Raw genomic sequence first — 23402 nt, 5'->3', positions numbered from 1 at the left:
TAGTCTGGGTCATTTATATAGCAAACTGTTATATGGCAGTGGGTGTCGGAAGGATCCAGAATAGGTACAGGGTGCTGGTCCTCACGAGTCTCTGTCAGCCTCACTTGTCTACTGCCGTGCATGACTCTTGCCTGTGCTTGAGAATTCCTCAACTGATGTTTGTTAAGGGATTTAATCTCAATGCTATCCAGTCATTTTCTCCTAAGACCTGGTCAACACTGGGATAGCGTTCACGGGCTTCTCTTGTTGAAACTGCATTGACCTCCTGGGTGACCCTCAAGATCTCCATCAGTTTCGAAATGAAAGAATGGTTACCACAAGGTCTAGGTTGGGCATGGTGACACACACCTTTAATTCCAACCCTCCAGAAACCAGGGCAGGCAGAGCTCGGAATTTAAGACCAACCTGGTTTACAAAGCAAGTTCCAGGGCAGCCAGAGTTTTGTAGAGAGACCCTGTATAAAAAGGAATAAACAAACAAACAACTAAATAAATAAACAAAACAAACCTCACAAAAGATCTAGCCATAACCATGTATCACCGCCAAGGACTCCCTAGCTTGAGACCTGGACATAGTTCTATGTGATCCCCAAGGTCTTTCTTGGCTTGAGATCTGACCATAGCCCTGTGTGACATACACACACACACACACACACACACACACACACACACACACACACCACAAAGTCTTGCTCAGCTTGAGGGGCCAGTGAAAGGAAAATTTCTCCATTGCCCTGAGGGTAACACAAGTATCCTCACCCCATCCTGGGGTGCTCCCACAGCTTGCCAGGAGACGAGTTATGACTGCAAGTGTGTGTGATTTCCTCACGGGAAGGTGCTATCCACTTAGAAGAAGGATAGCAGTTAGTGTGAGCCTTATGATGGATAAGGGCTCTGACTTGTGTTCACTAAACTAACTGGAGTGAACTCAGAACTCAACAGTGAATTTCATGAAGCCAGAATGTGCTGATGTGGACAATGATAAGACATCGGAGTGTCCTGACCTTGTGGGTGTGTGCTGTCTGGAAGCTGTGACTCTCTGGAGGAGGGGGCAACAGGAAAACCATGGCAGAGCAGCTACATTTGACAATGCACGTTAACAGGCAGGACACCATGAGCATACACACCACGCGTGTGCACACGGCTGACTTGCACAATGCTTCCATTGTGATTATGGGACACACAAGATGAAAAGAATATTTTTAACAAAGTGCTGGCGCTGCGCAGCTGTACCCATTTGTAACGATCCATTAATGTCTCCTGCAAAGAGAACTGTACTGTTTGTTTGGTTTACCGAGGTCAGCACACTGGGAAGCAATTGTCATCACCGTCACAGACCTCCTTACATACTTCCCTTTGTTCTGAGCCGTGCAGATGAACACATTGGGATGCAGATTGCCCATCATTAAAGCCTTTGAGAACAGCTTTGTCATTTGTTTAGAGGCAACTTTACTTCTCCCAGACAGAGCTCTGTGTCTCAGAAAGGGAAGGGAAGGTGGCCCTGCTTGCCATCTTCGGGGGTCCCAGGACCTGAGAGCTGGAGGAAGAGGCTAACCCTGAGCTCAGACTAAGGGATGCACCAGATCAAGAGACACCACAGCCCTTGAGATAAACAAAGCTCATGTCAGAAGGAGGACGTGTGTGCTGGATGCTGCAGAGGAGAAACTGGTCCTCACAATTCCCATAGTGTCTACATACGGCTAGACCCTATATGCCCAGCACAGCTCCTCCTGTCCATCAGAAAGCAGACATCACAGATAAGACTGCCCTGGACTCTGGAGACAACTGCCATCCAGAACTCTACAGCTCACTCATCAGAGACTCCACTTCTTAACTGCAGACAGAGCACCCTGGAGCGCTCTGCTCACGTGGGAAGAACGAGGTGACCAGCCTCTGGCCTCCCCCTCCCCCTGAGAGAACCTCAGGTAGTATAAGTGAATGTGGAGGGTCACCCGGGGCTCAGAGAAACACACTTAGGAGGTGTTTTCTCATCACAGGACAAAGTGAGTATTTGGCTGGCGACATGGAAAGCCTCAGTCAGAGGCTGGGCAAATGCTTCTTCCCGCTGTGTGCCAAGCTGGGCTCTGTGTTCTCAGACGGGATCCCAGGCCGGAGTTTCCCAGTCTGGTGGCCACCCAGATGGTGTCACCAGCCATGCAGGAGGCAAAGCGCAGCTTCCTACAAAACAGCGCATGTGACCCTCTTCCTTCTTTGCCCCTGTGATAGAGCTGAGTTGTCCCTGAGCGTGGACACTGTCTTACCATCCACACGGATGACTCCAGTGACCAGGAGGGCAGGTTCTACTCAGGGCACCTGGGGAGATCATGGGTTCTACCCACACAGCTGTCCCATGGGTAATGTCTTTCCCATCCTCCATATGAGAAACTCAAGTACCAGAGGGCTTCCCTCAGCACATGGGAAAGAGCAGCACTCCACACAGGATCCTTCCTCTAGACCGGGCTGGGGCCATCCCTCACAACTATCTGTTCACAGAGAAGTAGACGAAAAATAAATAAATGCTGTAAAACTACTGTGTTGGGGAATATTATTTTAAAGTGTATTACTTTTGTTGCATTTGTTTAACTCTATGTGTTACTGTGCCTGTCTAAAACACCTGATGGTCTAATAAAGAACCGAACGGCCAATAGCAAGGCAGGAGAGAGGATAGGTGGGGCTGGCAGGCAGAGAGAATATATAGAAAGAGAAATCTGGAAGAAGGAAGAAGTATCCTGAGAAGGAGGAGGACATCAGAGGCCAGCTACCCAGGTACACAACAAGCCACAAAGTAAGAGTAAAATACGGATGTAAGAAAAGAAAAAGCCTAGAGGCAAAAGGTAGACGGGTTAAGTTAAGGAAAGCTGGCAAGAAACAAGCCAAGCTAAGGCCAGGTGTTGATAATTAAGAGTAAGCCTCTCTGTGTGATTTATTTGGGAGCTGGGTGGAGGGTCCCCAAAAGAGCCAAAACAACAACAACAACAACATTTTAGTGTCCAATGTGGGGCATCTGGACCACGAGCACCGCCACTTAACCAACAGCATCGAAATGTTTTTTCACTCTTTTATATCTTCTCTCTGCCTGCCAGCCCCACCAATCCTTTCTCCTACCTTGCTATTGGCTGTTCAGTTCTTCAATAGACTATCAGGTGTTTTAGACAGGCACAGTAACACAGTTTCACAGAGTTTAACAAATGCAACATAAACAAAAGTAACACACCTTAAAATCATATTCCACAACTACTATAGGTTTTGTTTTGTTTTTATTTCCCTATCAGGTTCACGTTCTAAACAACAACTGCCAAGCTTTAAAACTCTGGATGAAGACATAGCTACAGTATTTGGTAAGGACTCTCCAGGTGTAACACCTGGTCCATGGTGAGGGAGGGGGTGGCACTCACCAAGGCCTTTCCCAGACAACCTGGTATCAGTCCCAGGCACTGTAGGAACTGATCTGGTTTGAGGTCAGAACCACATTCTTCTGGCCCAGAGTGCTAGTGACTAAATTACTGAAGTCAGAGTGACTGTCAGAACAAAAACACATGTGGAGCCATCCAGAGAGCAGTAGTCTGTCACCGTGGACCCTTTTCAAACACCCTGCACCAAGTCCTACTCAAGCCTTCCACATCAGAATCCATATTTAGCTGGATACACTGATGCAATGTGCATGCAACTGTTGAGGTCTGAGGCCAAGGAACAGCTCCTCGGCCTCCTCGATCCAGAGCAGGCAGGGCAGTCCCTAGGGAGGTGGTGAGAACCTGCCCTCTACCCAGGGCTTTACCCTCGGTGGCTTTGACTGAACATGGTACCTCAGGGTTTCCTATAGCTCTCCAGTAAGGGTTCAGAGCGCAGCAGAGTGAGGACCATTGGTCCGACCCACACTGTCCCTCAGAGGCAGAGTACAAACTGCAGGTGTAGCATGATCCATCTGGTGTAGCCCATCAGCATGTAAACAACGCCAAGTGACTGATGCGGTAGTCAGTCTTCAGTACTGTCTACAAAGTCCAGCATGTACATCACACCCAGAAGCCAATTCTGTCTGGACCAGCTACATCCCCTTCTGTGTCCACAGGCCCGGGTCTGTCCTGTGCTCATCACCCAGTACCACCTCTCATTTTACACTTGGTAAAGTGAGGAGGCCTGGAGAAGCCATCTGAGCAGACTTGTGACTTGCAGCTAACACCCTGGGGCACTGTGGGAAAGGGGTCACCTCCTGGGCTTCTGTCTGCCCATGGTCACCTGTCAGATGGGGTCAGGAGTAGACCACAGGAGCACAGGATATGGCTATGAAGCTGCTCTCAGCTGAGCCTCATCAGGAAGGTTCAGATGTAGATGCCGCCAGGTGACAGGGGCCCTTCCCAGGAAGGACCTCTTCCAGGAAGGTTGGCTCTGCTCGTTCTGAGTCTGGGCTGGGGAACCATCATGGACTCCTCGACTGATGGACTGATCATATGAACAACTGAATGCATGTTCACAGCTCATCTATGCTACCCTGTCTACCCTCCTAAGCTACTCCTGGGTCACATACAGGAGACCTGGTTCCCACCCAGCAGGAGGCCTCATCTTCTGACTCCAAGGTCAGGAGACAGAGACAGGCAGATCTCTGAAATTAAGGCCAGACTGGTCTACAGAGTGAGTTCCAGAGTTACACTACACACAAAAAATGGCTGGACATGTGCAGAAAACACAGCTGTTCTGTCAGCACTTGAAAACAGAGTCAGAACAAAATGACCACAGGACAGAAAGTAAGTCATGAGCAGGGCCTGGGCTAGGTTTTGGCAGGGGCTAGGTTTTGGCATTGTGTCTATGAAGAGTGTATTAGATTTCTCTCACTATGACAAAATGCCAGAAATAACCACTTATAAATATAAAATATTTATTTGGGGTCAGTTTGGAGTTTCTAGTCCTTGTTTGGTTGGCTCTGGTGCTTTGAGCAACCGGTCATACATCATGGCACAAGTGTGTGGTGGTAAAAACATTTACTTCATGGCCAAGGAGCAAAAGGGAGAAAGGGGACCAGGGCCCCACCACCTCCCCGTCGATACCCCCAATGACCTAAAGACCTCCCTCTAGGCCCACCTTTAAAGAGGTCCCATCAGTCCCAGCAGTGTCACTGAGGAAGCAAGCCTTTGAAGACATAGGCATTGGGAGACCTTCAACATCTACATTATGGGGGTGCTCAGGAGATACCCAGAGAATCTCGATCTTTCTGAATTTAGGGAGGTGGCAGCATGGACAGCCTCCCTAGATGAATTCTGCAGAGTAAAGGCCACTGTCCAAAAGTTCCTTGGGTTTTCTATTCACAGTATTGACAGGCTGCCTGGAGTTCAATTCTTCACAGAACATCTGCCCTCAATCATTGCCTCTATAACACATTCTTGTGTGCTTTTCCTAAGATGAAATTCTAGTCCAGGAGATTTTGGAGCCAAGGAAACTATCATATTTGGAAAATCCAAGCCCATCAACAACCTCACGATCAAAAACAACGAAGGATAAAAGCAAGTATATCCTTTTTATCCCACAACTGCAAGTATTTTTAGATACGTGGTGTTGAACATAGGACCCTATTTCAGGAGCACTCACTAGATTCGGTCACATCTGGGCAAGAGCAAGTGGACACGTGAAAGAAGCCATGGTCCAAGGTCACTGTTAAGGTGCTTGTGAGATGGAGGGAGTCACCACCAAGGCAGAGGCAGCTTGCTTCACTCTGGGGTGATCTCTGGGTCACATTCATGCATGTTCTAAGATCCTGGATGTGAATAGGGTTCAGCCACTGCAGGAACACAGGCTTACAGATGAGCCAGATCAGTAGTTTAACACACACCATCTCCTTGTGTTCACCTATGGCTTCTAAGGGAAGCCCTTCTGTTACACCATATGACCAAAGTAAAACCAAGGTCCAGCAGATGACATGCCCAAGGCCACTGTGAGACTGTGCGAGCAGATGGGGCATTACAGGGCATGAAGGAAGAAGTGACCAGGCAGTGGCAAGGAGAGGCTTTGGGGAAACGCACTTAGAGGTAGGAGCGCTCAACACTTCCTGGGAGGTTTTAGTTCAGAGTTAACTAGATTCTAAGGGTTTGTTCACCCTAGTCCCAAACCACCAGGCTCGAGGTGGTTGTATAACTCCTGACTATTTAAAGATTAACTTTCTAACACACAATTTAACTATAACTTGGACACTGTGCCATCCTTCTAGCTCAGTGTTGTAGAATAGGGCTCGGGCCAAAAATGTTCACAAGCATGTAACAGAAAAACACTTCCCCGTTTTTTTTCCTATGTTTTTCATCAAAGAAGCCCACAAGAAAGAATCCAGCACTCCTAAGAAACATCAAGAGAAGCAATTATCTTCTGGGATCATAGATACCCTTTCCTTTGATGGTAAATATAAACCCACAACCCTTTACTGGGCTCAGAACCTAACTGGGGAGCCCCAGCCAGGTACAGATGGATGCTTCTGCTTGGGTGAGAGCAGAGATTCTTCTGTTGGGGTTGGTGGCTGCTGCACCTGGTTAGGTAGGATTCCTACTGTGTCCCAAGCCTTAGGATGCCCCAGGTGTCTAGTCCTGCTCGGGGACTCAGGATCCCACAACTCCCTAGCTCTGCCCTAGGCCTGCCCGTGCGGAACCCAGACCAGGCTAGCCCAGAGGAAACATCTTCTTGTGAGTGGGCAGTTACCAGGAAGGAACACAAGCCGAGTCCTCTCTCAGACTTCCAACTTAAGTCACTTCTCCCTGAATAGAAAGGGTAGAAGAGCAGACAGAGTGCCCTCATGGCAGGGCAGGAATTGGGGGTTGGGGGAAGGCCTCTTTCTCTCCATCAGATGAGTCTGCCACCACTAACACCCACAGGAGACACAGCTCTTTGATGTAAAGAATAGACACAATGAAGGATATGTGTAGCATGGGATGTACATGTACATTGCTTGCAGAGTAACCCCATGTGGGACCTGACCGTGGCTTCAGGTATAGAAGAGGAAATATACTAATACATTAATAATGGTAATACAGCCGGGCGGTGGTGGCTCACGCCTTTAATCCCAGCACTCGGGAGGCAGAGGCAGGTGGATCTCTGTGAGTTCGAGGCCAGCCTGGACTGCCAAGTGAGTTCCAGGAAAGGCGCAAAGCTACACAGAGAAACCCTGTCTCCAAAAACCAAAAAAAAAAAAAAATAATAATAATAATAATGGTAATACAATATGGGCATGGGAACCTGCATTTCAATCCTTCACGTCTTCTCCAGCTGCTGAAGCTTGGGGTATATCAGAATGATGTCTCCATGGCATAAAGAAGAACACAGATCTATTTAAAATGATTGTTCTAACACCCTTGAGTTTGTCCTACTCATGAGTCTGATGACATTAGCTGGTGGTTCTAGATCAACAGTTTGATGACATTAGCTGATGGTTCTAGATCAATAATTTGATGACATTAGCTGATGGTTCTAGATCAATAGGTAAGGATTCTTCTGGTAGCTGCCTACAGACAGAGAGGGTACAGGTGAATCCAAAGCACATAGTCCTATGCATAGTGGCAAGCAAAAGTAGACTGAGAGACAGAGAACAGCCTTGTGGGTAAGGAGATCTGAGGCTCTAACAAAGGAGGGAGAGGGGACCCTGAGGTACCACCAGGGTCCTGGAGCTGGCCACACCCTTAGGAACAGTGCGCTTGCTTACTGGAGGTCAGCAAACATCCTGAACCAGTCCAGTCTGAGGTTTGCACTGCTGCCCTCGGCCTGAGGACTGGCCTATGGCTGCCATATGGAGTCCCTCCCTCCCCATGTAGTTCCTGAGCTGCTGGGTCCTGCAGGAGACTCATTCTGGACCCTGGGTACACATCAGCCATTAGTACAAATGAATCCCTCACTGCAATGGTTTGATTCCCAGCAACCAAGCCAAGACAAGCCTCTTCGGGGGACTGAGTGAAAATGCATATGAGTTATGCCTTGGTGATGGAGAGGGTGAGGACCAGGTTGGAGGGGACTTAGAGATCAGCAGAGGCTGGTGTGAGACCCGGATAATATGAAGAAGGTCCAGAAAAAGAAGGTGGCAAGTGTAGGGAGGAGGCCCTTGGGCTGCCTGGGATCCCCCATGCAGAACAGAGCTAACCAGCCAGCATTCAAGAAAGGAAGCCTGGGTCTCGGCAGCAGCCACAAGGACAGCCCTCCGTTCTCTGGACACCCCTGCCAGACTCCCTGGCAGGTATCTGTTGCCGAATGACGCTGCCAGTGAAGAAGGTTAGGCAGATCTCAGAGTCAGAAAGCAGGCAGAGATCCCCAGCCATTGTTTTCCACGTTCTTGTCTCAGACAGAGGAAGAATTCAAATAGACAAAATATGAACTGGAAGGAGATTTTATTAGCAAACATATCACCCATGGGGCTGGAGAAATGGCTCAGCCATTGAGAGTATCTGCTGCTCTTGCAGAGGCCCCAAGTTTGGTTCCCAATGCCCATATCAAGCAACTCACAACTGGAGATCTAATGACTTCTCTAGGACTTCACAGACACCTGTATGATTCATATATTCATACATACATTCACACACAAACATAAATAATTTTTAAACAGATCTTCAAAACAAAAGCATACATTCAGGAGTGATGGCTGGCTTCATACGAGAGTTGTACTTCCCAGGCTTTGTAGTAAATCTGGGGCATGAGACACAGGGTGACACAGATCGTTCTGACCTGGAGATTCGACAAGAACTACTTTGGGGCTGTATCTTGTCAGGGTGCAGGTCTTTCAGCACAAGGCTCATTCTGATGGTTGGGAATCCCACGTCCTGATTTTTGCTCCTCTTCCTGCTCTCTGGTCAGTCCCTACTTCAGGTCTCTAGGGCACAGAGGGATGGGCTGTAGCCGGGCAACTTCTTTCCATGGTCACATCATGGACTGCCCACAAAGCCCAAGTCCAGGCCCCAGTGAACTAGAGCAGAAGTGGGAGTCAGTGTGCCAAGGCAAAGTGTAGTGGGCCATCTTCATCCTGGGCACACAGGTCCTCTGCTGGAGCCCCTCCTGGGGAAAGGAGAGTTCCAGGAAAAGACATTCGACCAGGTGAGTGAGCAAGGCTGTGAGCACTACTGGACCTGGAGGCTGCCCTGAGCTCTTAGTCTCTGGAACAGACAGGCCCGCCTGCTGTCTGGGTACCTTTGCTTGGATGGAGAGCTCATGGCCTCTTTATGTCTGGGAGATATCAAAGCTGCAGCCCCTGCCCAGAGCTGCCTTGGGCACAGCAGTTGTGCTGTGCTGTGCTGAGTAAAAGAATCCACCCCCTTTCCACATACGGTCACGTGTGTCAGAAAATGGCTGTACTTGTAGGTCTCTAGCACACAGCAGAGCACCCCCCTCCTCCAGTGTTTCCTCATCTTTGGAGTGATGCCAAAGTTGAGGACATGGAGAAAGGGGACAGGAGGTGAGACGCAGGCCCTGGGACCCAGATGTCAAACTCAGCCCTAGCACACTGTTCCGTGCCACCTTCATCTTCACACGGACCTTTCTGGGTGTGCATCATCCAGCCAAGAGTGTTGTGGGGGCAACAACACAGGGTGCCGAGTGTGTGTCAGCCCGCTAGACAGTGCATGCTTTCCAGCCCAACTCCAGTGGAAATGCTGACGGCTGCACGCAGCTGCATGCTTGGGGCTCCAGGTAGAGCAGATAGTGGGAGGTGGGGAACCAGCCCCCTGACTGGCTGCTGCAGAGGTACATGGGTGGCAGAGGGCAGGAGAGGAAGCACATCTGGAGCATTTCAACTTTGTAACCGAGGGCCCAAAGGCAAAGTGGAGGCATGTGGCCTGTGGGCTAACCTGCCCCTCAGTGTCTCCCAGGTTCAGGACAAGGCAGTGTGTCTCTCTCTAGGAAGGGGCTAAGAAGCTCCTGGAGCTCTCACGTCAGAGCTGAGGCCTTGCAGCTGTGGAGACAGCAGGAAGGAAGCTGAAGAAAACACACTGTGGCCTCCACTACAAACCAGGGTGGTCAATGTAAACAAAGGTGCTTGTCTGCCAAGTGCTATGGAGGGAGACTAGAGGTCTATGTCCGCCTGCCTGCAAGTGGAAATGGGCTACTGTATGGTCGTGTGCCTGCCTGCAAGTAGAAATGTGCTACTGTATGGTCGTGTGCATGCGGGTGTCGCCTAGGGAACAAGGATCAGGAAAAAACCCAGGACAGGTTAAAAAAGGCAAGCAAGGCACTTAAAATAGCACCCATTGTGACAGTATTTTAAGCTTACACAAGAACCTTCAGAAGCGTCACAAAGAGCTTGCAAACTCATTTCCCAGCACTTCAAGGTCGATGGCTGGTAATCAGGGTGGGGTCACTCATCCCTGCAAAGCTCTTAAATAGCCCACCAACACCAGCTACAGCAGAGACAAGTGAACAGTGGCACACTCCCAGGTCTCGCTCACTTCAGAGGGCATAGGAGAGTTTATGCTGGAACCAAATATGAGTGACCGCAGCCCAGGAACATAGGTCCCGTGTTCACACAAGGTCACAGTTTCACTAAGTTTTCATAGTAATAGAACAGAGGAAGGTATAAATCAAGAAACTGTTAAAATACATCAGTGGAAATCAGGCAGGCAGTTACAGACAAGCAAGAAGTCTCTGTTACAGGCCTCGACACTATCTGAGGACATTCTTAGCTTTTGGGTCTGTGGAAGCTAAGGGTCTGTTTGTACACTCCAGAAGGTTTTCGCTAATAGTCTCAGAGATGTCAGTCAGACACAGTGGTGGGCAAGAAATGGCTAGTAAGGGGCAAAAGGCTTCGCATATAGACTATAATCTGACTTGCAACATCCCAACCTCTCCAAATTCACTGTAGTTCTATCAGTCAGTCAATCAGCCTTGCAGAGGGTTCACACAAGGCACAGCTTCTTCCTGGGAACTTCAGTTCACATGCACACAGCATATGCTAACATCAGCACCCTCTACTGTGTTTCTGGGTCCAGAGCCCGTAAAGATGCCACCTGTCCACTGTCTCAGTGTCCCCAACACAGCTGCTTCCTCTTCCACTGTGTCTTTGATGACCTTGGAGAACACTGGCCAGCCCCTCTGTGGAATGGCTTTCAGTTTGGGTTTCTGAGAAATTTCCTGCCTCCAGGAATTTAAAACATTTCATCTGGCCTCCGGCTTCATTTATTTTATGGTGAATGACTGACTATTTGAAGTTTTTTGTTTCTTCACGAATTTGGACTGAATAGGCTCTCCTGGTGGCCATGGAGCAGCAGGCTACAAACACGTACACACAGCATATGCTCACTCTGTATTTTGAGATCCCAGTGGCCTGGTGTCAAAAAGTTTGTGACTAAACAATAATTGTGGAGTCTAGTCATTGTTCTTACCTGTTCCCACAGATGGAGAGAAAGAAACACTTTTTCAGATGAAAAGCCTCGAAGCTCTGGAGAAAATCATTGACACTATTCGAAGAGCTATTGGTAAGCAAAGCTATGGGGTCAGCCTGTGGGCGGCGCCTGGACTGGACAAGGAGGAGAGGCCAATGGAACTGCTCAGCAGGTTACGGTGCGTGCTGTGCTGCCCGGCCTGCAGCCTGACTTCCATCCCTGGGACCCACATGCTGAAAGGGAATAACTGATACTCAAGTTGTGTACACGCTCTCCCTCTCCTTCTCTCTCTAGCACACACACACACACACACACACACACACACACACACACACACACACACACACACAATTTTTTAAAAAGGAGAAAGTGGGCTGAATACAGCATGCATGTCTCTCTGCTTCCCGGCTGTGAATGCAGTCTGACCAATGCCCCATGCTCCTGCCGCCATGATTTCCAGCCATGACTGTCCACCTGTTTGTACCTGAAGGGCACCTGATGTCACAGATGCCTCCTGAATACCATCCAGGAAAGAGAGGAGTCAGTGATACTGACATGAGAGACTACAAGGGTCTGACACAGGTTTGGTGACAATCAGCGGGACAGTCATAATTACTCAAGAAAATCTCTTCCCTAACAGGAACTCATCTCAAGAATAACCGGAAGTTTCGGAAAAGCAGGAGAACCAGACAACTCCTGGGGAAACTAATCTAGCCCTAAGTACCAAGACTGGCAGAGGGGCAAGCCACTGCCCAACCCCGGGAACAGAACAGAGTGGGGGCAGCCACCACCCGTGTGAAGAACTGCACTCAAGGAGCACCAAATAAAATTCACATATTTAAATATTAAGATATCAGAAGTGGCTTTTTAATTTTTTATTGTATTTTTTAATTATTCAAAACGGGAGAGATGACAAGTCGGAGGGCGTGGAGTGGGGGGTGGAAACCTAGTGCGGTGGACACTGGGACCTTGTGTGAACACGGGATTTGGGGGTGACCAGGATCTATGTTCCTGGGCTGCGGTCACTCATATTTGGTTCCAGCATAAACTCTCCTATGCCCTCTGAAGTGAGCGAGGACCTGGGAGTGTGCCACTGTTCACTTGTCTCTGCTGTAGCTGGTGTTGGTGGGCTATTTAAGAGCTTTGCAGGGATGAGTGGCCCCACCCTGATTACCAGCCATCGACCTTGAAGTGCTGGGAAATGAGTTTGCAAGCTCTTTGTGACGCTTCTGAAGGTTCTTGTGTAAGTCCCTGGAATCTATAGGGTGACCCTAGTGAGGAGTCCGAGTCATGGAAGATAGGGAGCCGGAACCTGTCCATCTTCTGTGAGCAGCTGTGCTGGCCGGTCTCACGTCAATTTGACACACACACTAGTGTTATCTGAAGGAGGGAACCTCAACTGAGAAAATGCCTCCATAAGGTCCAGCTGTAGGGCATTTTCTTTGTTGATGAGGAGGAGGGGCCCAGTTCACTGTGGGTGGGGGCCATCTCTGGGCCAGTGGTCCAGGTTTCTATAAGAAAGCAGGCTGCTCTTTTCTGAATGGAAATGGAAGAGCAGTGGATGGCGGGGGGGGGGGGGGGGGGGGGGGGGGGGCAGTGGAGGGAGGGGAGGCTGCAGTTAGATTATATTGTATGAGAGAAGAATAAAAAGAAAGGGGGAGGGAGGAAGGGAGGGAAGGAGGCTGAGCAAGCCAATAAGCAGCACCCTCCATGGACTCTGCATCAGTTCCTGTCTCCAGGATCCTGCCCTATTTGAGTTCCTGTCCTGACTTCCTTCCATGATGAACAGTGATATTGAAGTGTAAGCCAAATAAACAATTTCCTCCCCAACTTGCTTTTTAGTCATGGTGTTTCATTACAGCAATAGAAACTCCAACTAAACACCAGGCAAGATTTTCAGTGGAGGGACTAGGACACCAACCCAGCCTCAAAACCTTTGACCTACAATCTGTCCTGCCTTCAAGACATGCTGGGGCAACGGTGGCATAGAACTTGTGGGAGCAGATAATCAGTGGGTAGTCTGATTTTAGGGCCCACACCAGAGAGGGACCCCATGACCCACACTGCCTGGATGACCAGGGACAAGAGGCTGGATAGCCCAGAGATCTAGGGTAGAACCAAACAAGAGTGGCCAAAACAAAAGAAAACATCAATGAAGTGATTCCCAATGATGTTCTGCTATACTCACAGATTTCTGCCTAGTCCAGTCATTATCAGAGGGGCTGCATCTGGCAGCTGATGGGAGCATATGCAGAGACCCACAGCCAAACATTAGCTGGAGAGAGAGCCCAGGTTGGGGGTCTCCACTGAGCACACAGAGCTTAGAGGGAAGAGGAATTGTGGGAGCCAGAAGGGTTGAGGACACCAGGTGAGCACAGTGTGGAATCAACTCAAAGGGGCTCACAGAGACTGAAGCAGGCAATCACGGAGCCTTGCAGGTCTACACTAGGTCCTCTGCATATGTTATGTTGTTGGCTTGGTGTTTTGGGGGGACTCCTCACAGTGGGAGTGGGGTGTCTCTGACTCTTTTGCCTGCTCTTGGGGACCCTGTTTCCTCCTACTGGGTTGCCTCACCCAACCTTGACACGAGGTTTTGTGCCTGATCTTACTGTATCTTGTGTGTGCCGTGTTTGGGTAGATGTCTCTGGGGGGCCTATTCTTTTCTGGGGAGATGGGAGAGGGTAGGTGTGGGGGGGGAAGGGAGGTGAGGGGGAAACTGGGAGGAGTGGAGGGGAAGGGAAGCTTCAGTCTGAAGAATAAATTTAAATATACATTTTAAATTTAATGGCTAGGGTGGCAGTGGCGCATGCCTTTAATCCCAGCACTCTGGAGGCAGAGGCAGGCAGATCTCTGTGAGTTCAAGGCCAGCCTGGTTTACAAAGCGAGTTCCAGGACAGCCAGGTCTGTTACACAGAGAAGAAACCTTGTCACATTCCCCCTGCCACCCCATCCTTCCATACCTTCTTCTCCTTCACCCTACCCTCAACTTTAAGTCCTCAAACAAAAGCCCCAGAAACTAAATACAACAAAACCCCAAAACCTAGAAATCAAAATACAACACCCAAAAATGTCTGCCTGTGGGTCTCCTGATTTGTTCCCATCTGCTGCAGGAGGAGGCTTCTCTGATGAGGCTGCATAAGGCCCTGATCTGCGAGTGTAGCAGAATGTCATTAGGAGTTATTTTATCACTACATTTTTCCCCTCTTTTTTCTTTTAGGGCCAGTATTATTTGGTTCGTACTAGAACGCTGGGTAATCCAGTCTCAGGTTCTTGGTCACCCCAAGTGGTGTTGGGTATGGATTCCGTCTCAAGGAGTGGGCCCTGAGTCAGGTCAGTTATTGGTTAGTCACTCCCATAAGCTTTGTGCCATATCTACCCTAGCATATCTTGCAGGTAGTAGACCCACTGTAGACAAAGTGTTTGTGGCCAGCTTGGTGTTTACATTCTTTTTTGATAGTGTGTAGATGTAACCAACCATCTTAAATAAGAAACACAGAACCAATGCAAAGAAGAAAGCCAAGAGATCAGAGCTAAGAGCCTTACCCGTCTGCTGCAGCTAGCCTCTTCAGCCAAGAGAGCTACTTCCTGAGTGTCTTTATATAGACTTTCTGTTCTGCCTTCTCATTGGTTGTAAACCCAACCCACATGACCGCCTCATCACTGCCTGTTTGTACAGACCTCCAGGTCTTCTATGGTTGGTATTGAGATTAAAGGCATGTGTCTCCAATGCTGGCTGTATCCTTGACCACACAGAGATCTACCTAGCTCTGCCTACCAAGTGCTGGGATTAAAGGCATGCACCAGGAACACCCAGCTCTGCTATGGCTTGCTATTAGCTCTGACCCCCAGGCAACTTTATTTATTAACATACAAATAAAATCACATTTCAGTACAAATAGAAATATCATCATAATAGTGTGCAGAGTATCTTCCTGTAGCAAAGATGCTGGGATGTAGGGGTGAAGACTCTATGTAGGCAGCAGCATCTGGACATCTCCATCTTCAATGAGTTGTGTAAGTGTTGTCTTCAGCAATGGGGCTTTGCCGTCAGACCTTGGAGAGCAAACTATTGATTTGGCAACAGCCTGGGTTGTGTGGGGATAATTGACAACAACTCAATTAGATGTAACCCAATACGGTACTGAAAGCTTCATTTGGTGATGAGAGATGACCAATCAGGACTCTGTCTCCCCCACTGTTTGGAGATCTCATTTAGATCACCTTCATATATGAATGTATTTTAAGAGGTTTCTACTGTATCAGCTTCCCACACTACCCCACAAACACCCTGTAATTTTAGCTCTATCTCCCTATATTCCCTCCCACTACCCCCTCCCCTCCCCACTTGACCCTTCCCATGCCTCAACCTCCTAATTCATATATATATTATATACATGTATGTATATGAATTACATGATATGGATTGTTGCCTGGTTATCAATGACTTAGCAGCTAATATCTACATATAAGCAAATATGTATCATACTTGTCTTTTAGGGTCTGGGTTACCTCGCTCAGGATGATTTTTCTCCTAGTCCCACCCATTTGTCTACAATTGCATGATGTCATTTTTTTTAACAGCTAATACTCCATTGTGTAAATGTGTCAAACTTTCTTTACCCATTCTTCTGTTGAAGAACATCTAGGTTGTTTCCAGCTTCTGGCTATTATGAATACAGTAGAAATGAACATGGTTGAGCAAGTGTGTTTGTTTGTGGTATGATGAAGCGTCCTTTGAATGTATGCCCAAGAGTGGTATAGCTGGCTGGACATTGAGATGGGTAATTCCCACCTTCCTGAGGAAACCACCACACTGATTTCCATAGTGGCTGTACAAGTTTTGAATTCCCATCAGCAATGTATGAGTGTTCTCCTTACTCCACATCTTCACCAGCATGAGCTGTCACTTGTGTTATTGATCTTGGACATTTTGACAAGTATAAGATGAAATCTCAAAGTAGTTTTGATTTGCATTTTTGTGGTGTATGAGGATGTTGAACATTTTTAAGTGTCTCTCAGCAATCTGAATTTCTTCTTGAGAATTCTGTTTAGATCTGTACCCCATTTTTCAATGGGGTTATTAGTTTCTTGATATCTAATTCTCCAGTTCTTTATATATTTTGGGATAATAGCCCTCTATAAGATGTGTAGTTGGTAAAAATCTTTTTTCCATTCTGTGCACTGTCAATTTGCCTGAATGATGGTGTCCTTTGCTGTGCAGATTTTTTGGTTTCATGAGGTCCTATTTATTAATTGTTGATCTTAGTACATGTGCTAACAGTGTTCTGTTCAGAAAGTCTTTTCCTGTGCCGATGAGTCCAAGGCTATGCTCCACTTTCTCATCTATCAGAATCAGTGTATCTGGTTTTATGCTGAGGTCTTTGATCCATTTGGAGTTGAGTTTTGTGCAGGGTAATAAGTACGGATCTATTTGGATTCTTCATGTAGACATCAAGTTGGCCAGCAACATTTGTTGAAGATGCTGGGTTTTTTTTTTTTTTCCAGTGTGAATTTCTGGCCTCTTTATCAAAACACAGGTATCCATAGGTATGTGGACTTCAATCTGGGTCTTCAACTCAATTCATTGGATAAACACGTCTGGTTTTGTACCTATACCATGCTGTTTTGCTGAAAGTCTGGTAGAATTCTGCACTAAACCATCTGGCCCTCGACTTGCTTTGCTTGACAATCTTTTAATGACTGCTTCTATTTCACTAGCAGCTACAGGTCTGTTTAAATTGCTTGTCTGATCTTGATTTAACTTTAGTAAGTGGTATGTATCAAGAAAATTATCCATTGCTTTTAGATTTTCCATTTTGGTGGAGTACAGGTTTTTAAAGTTTGTCCTTATGATTCTCTGGATTTCCTCTGGTATCTGTTCTTATGTTCCCCTTTTCCTTTCTAATTTTGTTAATTTGGATAGTCTCTATCTGTCTTTTAGGCTTTGTCAATCTTATTAATTTTAAAAAAGAATAAACTTGCCGGGCAGTGATGGCGCACGCCTTTAATCCCAGACTTGGGAGGCAGAGGCAGGCGGATCTTTGTGAGTTCGAGACCAGCCTGGTCTACAGAGCAAGATCCAGGAAAGGTGCAAAGCTACACAGAGAAACCCTGTCTTGGGGGGAAAAAAAGGGATAAACTCTTGTTTCACTGATCCTTTTTATTGTTTTGTTGTTGTTGTTTCTGTTTTGATTCCAGCCTGAGTTGGATTATTTCTTGTTGTCTACTCCTTTCGGTTGTTATTTCTTCATTTTGTTGTAGATAATTCAGGTATGCCTGTTAAATTACTAGTATAAGATCTCTCCAATTTTTTTATGTAGACCCTTAATACTATGAGTTTGCCTCTTAGACTTGCCTTCATTGTGTCCCATAAGTTTGAGTATGTTGTGTATTCATTTTCACTCGATTTTAGAAAGTTTTTGATTTCTTTCTTAATTTCTGTCGACCCATTTTTCATTAAGTAGAGAGTTGCTCAGTTTCCACAAGTTTTTTATGCTTTCTATTGTTTCAGTTGTTGTTGATATGAAGATTTAATCCATGGTGGTCAGATAGGATGCAGGGTGTTATTTCAGTTTTCTTGTATACATTGAGACTGGCTTGTGTATAAGTATATGACCAATTTTGGAGAAAATTTCATGAGGAGCTGAGAAGGTATATTCTTCTGTGTTTGGCTGAAATGTTACAACTTCAGTTAGTTCCCACATTTCTGTTTCATCGTTGTCAGGATGACCTATCTATTGGCAAGAGTGAGGTAGTGAAAACTCCCACTATCAGTGAATGAGGGTCAGTATATAATTTAAGCTGTAGTGGTGTTTCCTGTGTTTGGGGCATAGATGTTAAGAATTAAACCATAGTCTTGGCAGATTTTTTTCTTTGAGTATGCAGTGTCCTTCCTTGTATCTTCTGATGAGTTTTGTTTTGAAGTCTATTTTGTCAGGTATTAAAATGGCAACACCAGCTTGTTTTCTTAGGTCCATTTGCTTGGAGTATCTTTTTCCACAATTTACTTTGAGGTGATGTCTATCCTTGATGTTAAGGTGTTTCTTGGATTTAGCAGAAGGATGGATCCTATTTTTGCCTCCATTCTGTTAGTCTGTCTTTATTGGAGAAATGAGACCATTGATGTTGAGAGGTATCAATGACCAACGATTTGATTCCTGTTATTACGTTGTTGCTATTGGTGGTGGTGGTCTGAATACGAATGGCCCCCATAGACTCATGTGTTTGAGTGCTTGGGCCCATCGGGAGTGGCACTATTAGGAGTGCTGGCCTTGTTGGAGTAGGAGTGGGTGTCGGAGGAAGTGTGTCACTGTGGAGGTGGGCTTTGAGGTCTTACATGCTAAAGCCAGGCCTAGTGTGTCACAGATTCTCCTTCTGCTGCCTCTGGTTCAAGATGTAGAACTCTCAGCTTCTTCTCCAGCACCATATCTGCCAGCATGTCACCATGCTTCTTTCCATGATGATAATGGACTAAACCTTTGAAACTGTAAGCCAGCCCCAATTATATGTTTTCCTTTATAGGAGTTGCAGTGGTTATGGCAATAGAAATCCTAAGACGGTGGTGGTGGTGATAGTGGTGGTATGTATCCCATTTGATTTTGCTCATCTGGTATGATTTGTTCCCTGTGTTTTCTAGGATGTAGTTAACCTCTTTAGGTTGGAGTTCACCTTCTAGTATCTTCTATAGAGCCAGAGTTGTAGATAGATACTGCTTAAATTTAGTTTTATTGTGGAATGTTTTTATTTTTCCCATGTATGGTGATGGAAAGTTTTGCTTGGTATAGTAGTCTCAGCTGGCATCTCTGGTCTCTTAGGAGTCTGCAGACATCTGGTCCAGGCCCTTCTGGCTTTTAGACTCTCTTTTGAGAAGTCAGGTGTAATTCTAATAGGCTGGGCCTTTATATATTACTTGGTTTTTTCCTCTTGCAGCTTTTAATATTCTTTAATCCTCCTTCTTTAGGTTATAAGGAAATTTTCTTCTATGATTTTGTTGAATATATTTTCTGTGCCTTTTGAGCTGGTATTCTCGTTCTTCTATTTCTATTATTCTTAGATGTGGTCTTTTCATACTGTCCCCAGATTTCCTGGATATTCTGTGCCACAAGCTTTTGAGATTTAACATTTTCTTTGACCTAGGTATCCATTTCTTCTATCATGTCTTCACTGTCTGAGATGCTGTCTTCCATCCCTTGTATTCTGTCGGTGAAGCTTGCCTCTGTGGTTCCTGTTTGAGTTCCTAAATTTTTCATTTCCAGATTTCCCTCAGTTTGGATTTCTTTATTGATTCTATTTCCACTTTCAGGTCTTGAATGGTGTTATTCATTTCTTTCCACTGTTCACTTGTGTTTTCACAAACTTCTTATGAAACAAGAATTTCTGTCATATTCTTCCTATTGTATTCTATCATAATGTCTATCATATTCATAAAGACTGTTTTAAGGTCTTTCATTTGTGCTTCAGCTATGCTGCAACACTTAGGGCGCTGCTGTGGTAGGGTTGCTGGGTTCTGGTGGAGACATACTGGTTATTTGGGGTTTTTACACAGGAATCTAGGCATGTAGAATTGGGAAAATTGTAATTCTAGGTGCTGATGTATGGTCTTATCTTTGTTGGGTGACTGTTTTATGGTTCTGTTCCTCTCTGGTTCTTAGAAGAGTGTGGGGGGCTGTATGTTGGCTGTAGGGAAATCTTCCAGGGGTCCTGACAAGTATGGGCACTGGGGATTCCAGGTAAAATGTGTTTCTGGGCACTGGGATCTGAGACTTAGGAATAGAGATGAGCTGGAGGGCGTGAGGGAGGAGTGGGGAGGCTTGCCAAAGGGGAGGAGATCTGAGTGTTCCACCAGGATCTGCTTAGTCTCCTGGGAATGAGGCCAGCAAGTGAGGAAAGGCCACAGCAGAGGTCTGCTACAAAACTGGGGATGACGCTAGGGGGCTAGACTTGGAGCAATGGAGAGATAGGAAATAACCTGCAGTTAGCCTACCTGCTTCCATGGCAGGGGTAGTCTGTGGGTTCCTAGGGAGTGTCTGCTGGAGCTGAGTGCTGGCATAAACTAACACATGGGGGAGTTAGGAAGGGAAGATCTGTGGGATCCACTGGTGAGGGGGTGAAGGGAAGGGAGGCTGCAGCAGTTGTTCTGTTGCAGAAGCTTAGGATGAGACTGAGGGACTGGACTTGGAAGACTGGATTGAGAGGTGAAGATCTGCAGTCATCATCATACTTGCTTCCCTGGCAGGAGGGGCCTGTGGGTTTCCCAGGGAGTGCCTCCTGCAGATGGAGGTAGGATAATGGAAAGAGTAGAGGGAGGGAAGGTATTCAGGAGAAGTACTGTGGGATCCAGTGACGGGACAGGGAGGGAGAACACTGCAGCAAGCATTCTGTTGCAGAGCTGGGGAGGAGACTGGGGCACTGGACTTGGGAGAATGGAGGGAGAGGTGAAGATCTGCAGTTAGCCTACCTGCTTCCCAGGCTGGAGATGCCTGTGTGTCTGCAGGAAGTGCTGCAGTTAGCCTACCTGCTTCCCAGGCTGGAGATGCCTGTGTGTCTGCAGGAAGTGCTGCAGTTAGGCCTACCTGCTTCCCAGGCTGGAGATGCCTGTGTGTCTGCAGGAAGTGCGTGCAGTTAGCCTACCTGCTTCCCAGGCTGGAGATGCCTGTGTGTCTGCAGGAAGTGCCTGCTGGAGTTGGGGGTGATGATGATAGGATACCTTTTCCTTTTTTTCTTTTTTTTTTTAAGATTTATTTATTTATTGTGTATACCAGTGTTCTGTTTGCATGTATCCCTGCAGGCCAGAAGAGGGCGCCAGATCTCATTACAGATGGTTGTGAGCCACCATGTGGTTGCTGGGAATTGAACTCAGGACCTCTGGAAGAACAGCCAGTTCTCTTAACCTCTGAGCCATCTCTCCAGCCCCTACCTTTTTCTTTTTTTAAAAATGATAAAATAAATAAATAAATAAATACATACATACATACATACATACATACATACATAAAATGATTTTGTTTGTAGCTCCAGCTAAGCAATCTTTGATGGTCTAATGCCAAGAGGATGTTCTCAGTTTCCGGATTTGTTTGTTTGTGGTTCTTGTTACTGCTACAAACACTGGTCTTGTCTTCAATTTTTTTCTTTCCTCCTCGCTCCTCTTTTTCCTCCCTTCTCCTCCTCCTCCTCCTTCTTCTCTCTCTCTTATATATATATATATATATATCTATACACACACACACATATAAAATCTTGCTTTGTAGCCCAGACTGGCCTCAACTTCAGGATCCTCCTAGCTCAGGCTCCAGAGAGCTGGCTTTTCAGGCATATGCCATCAGGCTTGGGGTTGCTGTTTTCTTCTCAATCTTTATCAAAGTCACTTTACATAGTTGTAAACAAGTGTTGAGATCAGGTCTGCTCTAAGTTACTCCACGGTATAAAAAACAGTGTTCTTTTTTTTCTTTCAGGCAATAACTTACCCTGAGACTCTATTTTATAAGCATCTTTTGACTCCATTATGAGGATGGAGGATGACTGTGAACCTGGATGGACACAAACACCACCTTCTGTCTCAGCACCATCCATACAGTGCATATTGACAAATGACTTATTCCTAAACCTGGCCTACAGTGGTGCAGACCTTTATTCCCAGCACTTGGGAGGCAGAGGAAGGAGGCTTTCTGTGAATTTAAGGCCCACCTTGGTCTATGCATTGAGTTCCAGGACAGCCAGGACTACTTAGTGAGACCCTGTCTCAAACATAACAATAAATGACTTATTCCTTAGAGTAAGAAAGTGCCCTGGCAGTCATAATTCACACTGATAATTTATAGGTACATGGGTATATTAAAATCATAACAGGGGAAAACCAGGCCAAAGAATGTACTGGACATACCAGACCAGGTCAAGGAAAGGGTATAACTCCCTTACACGTTCTCTATAAAGAGGGAGACACCCTGCCTGGGCTGGGTGGTGGCGCACGCCCTTTAATCCCAGCACTCGGGAGGCAGAGCCAGGCGGATCTCTGTGAGTTCGAGGCCGGCCTGGGCTACCAAGTGAGTCCCAGGAAAGGTGCAAAGCTACACAGAGAAACCCTGTCTCGAAAAAACCGAAAAAAAAAAAAAAAAAAAAAAAAGAGGGAGACACCCACCACTGGTTGGGCGGCACAGTACGATTCCTTAACTGTCATCTGATACCAAGGTGTGTGTGTGTGTGTGCTGTGTGTGTGTGTGTGTGTGTGTGTGTAAACAGGCAAAGAACCCACAACTGTCCCTGGGGCCTAACTCAGATCAATCCATGCTATCGATGTGACCCAATGACCTGCCTTCTGCTGTCCTGCGGTTTGCCCATCCGGACCTGGTCCTCCCTGTTCACCTCTGTAGCCAGACTCAACTCCAAAGCTGAGCTCTCAAGCTTGTGACCCACAGCAGCAGCTTCTCCCCCTAAAGCTGTCAGAATTACTGAATGTCAAGATCCCCAAGCTACAAAAATCACATTTATTGTGTGTGCACATGCTTGAGCAGCCTCCTTCTACCACGTGGGTTCTTGGGCTCTGTGACGTGTGCCTTTGCCTGCTGAGCCATCTTGCAGGCTTCTGCACACCAATCTTAACCAGCGGTGTCTATAACCTTCAAACTATTGTAAGTGCAACACAGTTGCACTTATGAGGTAGAGAAGGCTGAAATGAGGAAAGACAATGCATCATGTCACTGCTGCTGGCTGGGTATTAGTTTAACAAGCCAATTACAGAGATGTCTGGACGGCTGCCAAGTGGCAGCACAGGGGAATTCAACTGAGCTGTGCCTAGGATCAATGAGGAATTTGTTTCCTGGAGATCTCCTGGGCAGAGACTGTGATGAGTCCCCCAGAGTAGACTCTGAAAAAAGTAACACCTGAGCATGCTGTGTGTCTCTTTATATTTGTCTGTGTCTCTATATGTGACTGTATGTCTCTTTATATGTGTCTGTCTTTATGTGTCTGTGTTTGTGTGTCTCTCTTTATATGTGTCTGTGTGTCACTCTTTATATGTGTCTGTGTGTCTCTCTTTATGTGTCTGTGTGTCTCTTTATATGTATCTGTGTATCTCTCTTTATAT

The 23402-nt window shown here is 46.7% G+C and overlaps 1 long non-coding RNA gene across 6 annotated transcripts in view; it reads right to left on the bottom strand.

Annotated features, from left to right (window-relative positions):
• The window catches only part of LOC128118880 (uncharacterized), a 67623-nt gene that overhangs the window by 29005 nt on the left and 15216 nt on the right, over window positions 1–23402 (bottom strand). The window contains exon 3 of one of the 6 annotated variants that reach the window (XR_008221374.1): window positions 349–454. The exons of the other annotated variants lie outside the window; for them this stretch is intronic. This is a non-coding gene — a long non-coding RNA (uncharacterized LOC128118880). The remainder of the gene's footprint in view (window positions 1–348; window positions 455–23402) is intronic. 6 annotated transcript variants of the gene reach the window in all.

Source organism: Peromyscus californicus, unplaced genomic scaffold (assembly GCF_007827085.1).
Source record: "Peromyscus californicus insignis strain IS unplaced genomic scaffold, ASM782708v3 Scaffold_23__1_contigs__length_62951481, whole genome shotgun sequence".
NCBI classification, from domain to species: domain Eukaryota; kingdom Metazoa; phylum Chordata; class Mammalia; order Rodentia; family Cricetidae; genus Peromyscus; species Peromyscus californicus.
Note: the sequence above shows the minus strand (reverse complement) of the source record. Positions and strands in the feature narration are given on the sequence as shown.